Genomic DNA, 3,323 nt, shown 5'->3' with positions numbered 1-3,323 from the left:
GTTATCACTTATTTAATTGTTTATACTGTGTGGGGTTAATTCATCAAAGTTAATTTAACTATTTTATATCCACTATATAAGTGCTTTTAAGACATTTATTTATATATAAGAGTATGTACGGATGATCTTTATTTAGAACAGTTTGATGTCGCTAGGATACATGTTTTCAGATCCTTGATTTGATTGGTTAATTTAGATATTGAATCTCGAATTTCGAATCTTGTATTTCGAATCTCGAGTGAGCCTTCTCGGCTTTCGTATCAATGATCCTTCTGGGCTTTCGTAGTTATTGCTAAGTTAGCGTGTCGTTCAAGATCATTGACGAAGACCGACGAAGAGCTTCGTGGCTGGTACGATCTTGAACGCAGCTCAGCAGTAATTATTAGAACAATCAGAAGGCATATAAATGCTTTAATTTCATATATTAATACAGTACATTTCCAAAAAATGTGAATAGATTGGTCCAAAGACAAAGAACCTTAGAAGATTGATAGATACAACCCAGACATTTAAAAGTTCTGAAAATCATTCCATGTCATACTTTGAAAACCATCATATATAAGACTCAAATGGCAACACCACGTGGTATATAGGTCATTGGTGGCTACAGATCTCAGGACATTAATATTTTTTGCAGATGAAATGAAAATTGGAACAACTGATAGATTGGATTATGATGTTCCTTCCGCTGACTTTGCTGTCTCTGAGGGTCTCTATCTTGATTTCTTCATTAAAACTAATTTCTCTTGACATGGACAGGAACTTATCGATACAAAGTTTACTTTCTTTTTCAGTTTTATTCCTATTTTCAAACACAACATATCTCTTATCAACAGCTTCATATAGCCGATACAGTTCTTTGTTAGATTCAGGATTGAATACATTGTTGTCATCAACAATATTACTCCCTCTTGTTAGCAAGATAAAACTTCGAGAATGTAAATATTTTAGGTCCTTTAAAACCATCAAAATGCAAGTCTCATCTTCCATTTGTAATCGTTGTGCAGCTATTACAAACGCCAGAATGTCGGACTTTCTGAACTCTTTTTTCAGTTCTTTTATTATGGACCTCTGGAGCGCCGGAGTGTCTACTAGAACAACATTTTGATTCTCATCAAGATACTTATTCATTTTCTTTGTTGTTGATTCCTTCCGCAAGGAGCTTGTGGATTCAGCCACGTCTCTGCCAATTATTGTGTTGATAGTTGCGCTTTTCCCCGCACCGCGAGGTCCAATAAAAAATACCCGAAGTCTCGTGTATGTTTTGGATGAAAAAGCGCCTGAAATGTATGACAACATTATTAATAGAGTAAGTAATCTTTCTTTGAGTATAACGAGGTGACCACGATTGTCGGGGCATGATTTAATCCAATAAAGCCCAAAGGGCTTCATGATCTTCGAGTTAATGATAGATTTGATCACGCCCCGACCATAATGATTACCTCATAATGATTTTTATGACTGAAATAATTTTCAGCACTTTTTCGAGAAAATATTAAATTATCGACAGTTTTACGCTAGTTTAAAGTATAATCATGCAAACTCCGCTAGCGCCCAAAAAACAGTACATTATTTTTGTCATTGATGAAATGTATTGAGCTATGCATCACATTAAATTTGATTTGTAGTGTTATCACATACAAATATACTGGAAATCAATAGAATACGCTTGTCTAACGCAAGTGCACATTCAGCTTTTGGCGTCATTTTTGCTGTAATTTTGTCAAGGCGATTTATTTTTATCTGTTTAAAACTGAGCTATCCGGAAAAGTACAATTTCACTTCTCCAAAATATTTTGCGCGGGTTTTGGAGTGTAGAGATTAGGCAACTTTAAAATTTCGATTCAATAAATTATCTTCAATATTTCTGAGCAGTAAAAAATGGGTCAAGCCATTTGCAAAATCTCAACAGTGCGTTCTGAAAAACCACCACGACGCCGCGCAGTCATAAAACACGCCCTCGCGCTATTGCAATTTTAAACAAAACGCCGTCGCGCTGACCTTGCAAAACACGCCGTAGCAATAATGTAAATTCACACAACTCGCCGCCGCGCTGTCTCAAAACATGCAACTTTGAACAACACGCCGCCCCGCTAATACAACTTCGCTTGACACGTTATCGCGGAAAAACAACTTCGCACAACACGCGCTAACACAACTGCAGACAACATGCCGTCGCGCTAATGCAACCACAAAACCCTGTCGCGCTAATAAAACTTAGCACAACTCGTCCTCGTTCTGTCAAACAACACGCGGTTGCGCAGTCACACATGCCAACGGGACACCATATTAAAATCGTGACAGCTCGAATGCAAGCTGTGCGAAGTTGTTTTAGCGCGTGTGTGACGGAACATTTTGTGAACGCGCAATTTGGCTTTTGCAATGGCCTTATCTGGACAATATAGTAAAATGCAAATTGTATAAAAATTGCAAATTTCATGTGTTTACTGACGAGAAATCGAAAATGTCATCTGATTTGAATGCAGATCGCGACCACTTTTCTCAATGAGGAATGTACAGTGTATCTAAACTGTACTAAATTATAGAATAATATATAACTTTTTTTACATTTATAACAAAACCTACCAGACGTGCCCCAGTCCTCCATGTCTTACTGTAAGCCTTTACAATGCAGATAATATATGTCTCAATTAAGGTCACAATTTAAAAAAAAAACAACAACAGTTCAAGCAGATGTGCAAAGTACATATACATGTACTTGCGGCCAATCACGTCACTGTACTTTGTCATGTTTTCGTTGTTTTTATCATAAAGTCTAATTTATTTTTAAAGTGATAACAGGAAGTATGATAAAAAAGAATTAGTCATTTGTAGTTTAAAAGGTGTAATAACACCATGGTATCTAGTGGAAGTGTTATACATGTATATGAATATATCATCATAACCTATAACGGGTTATTTTTCATTGCTGTGTTTTTCGAATTTATATACAAACTCACTGTTTTCAAATTTTACATGTTAACGAACTCGAATATGCGTAAAAATTAAAAATCAATCACCAGTATCACAATTTCATTTGTGGTACATTTAACAACATCAGAAGAAATCGTACATCAGAATTATGTATGCGACATGAGGGAGATGTTGCAAATATACTTGGGTATATAAAGAACTTAAATATGTTGGAGATACGTAAATTTTTAAGTGACCTGTTGAATGTCACCTCACACAACACACGCTATCGATGCAGACACTCCAATTACATACCGTTAATAAAGAAGTTATTTGCTTTTCCAAGGAGCAGGGGGAGGGGGGGGGGGGGGGTAAAATAACAATTTTCAAACTTTATGAAAGTAAGAAAT

The 3,323-nt window shown here is 36.0% G+C and overlaps 1 pseudogene; it reads right to left on the bottom strand.

Annotated features, from left to right (window-relative positions):
* Nucleotides 1-396: 396 nt before the first annotated feature.
* On the bottom strand, nucleotides 397-2,654 carry LOC128168135 (GTPase IMAP family member 8-like; annotated as a pseudogene).
* Nucleotides 2,655-3,323: the final 669 nt, after the last annotated feature.

This window comes from Crassostrea angulata, chromosome 10 (assembly GCF_025612915.1).
Source record: "Crassostrea angulata isolate pt1a10 chromosome 10, ASM2561291v2, whole genome shotgun sequence".
NCBI lineage: Eukaryota > Metazoa > Mollusca > Bivalvia > Ostreida > Ostreidae > Magallana > Magallana angulata.
Note: the sequence above shows the minus strand (reverse complement) of the source record. Positions and strands in the feature narration are given on the sequence as shown.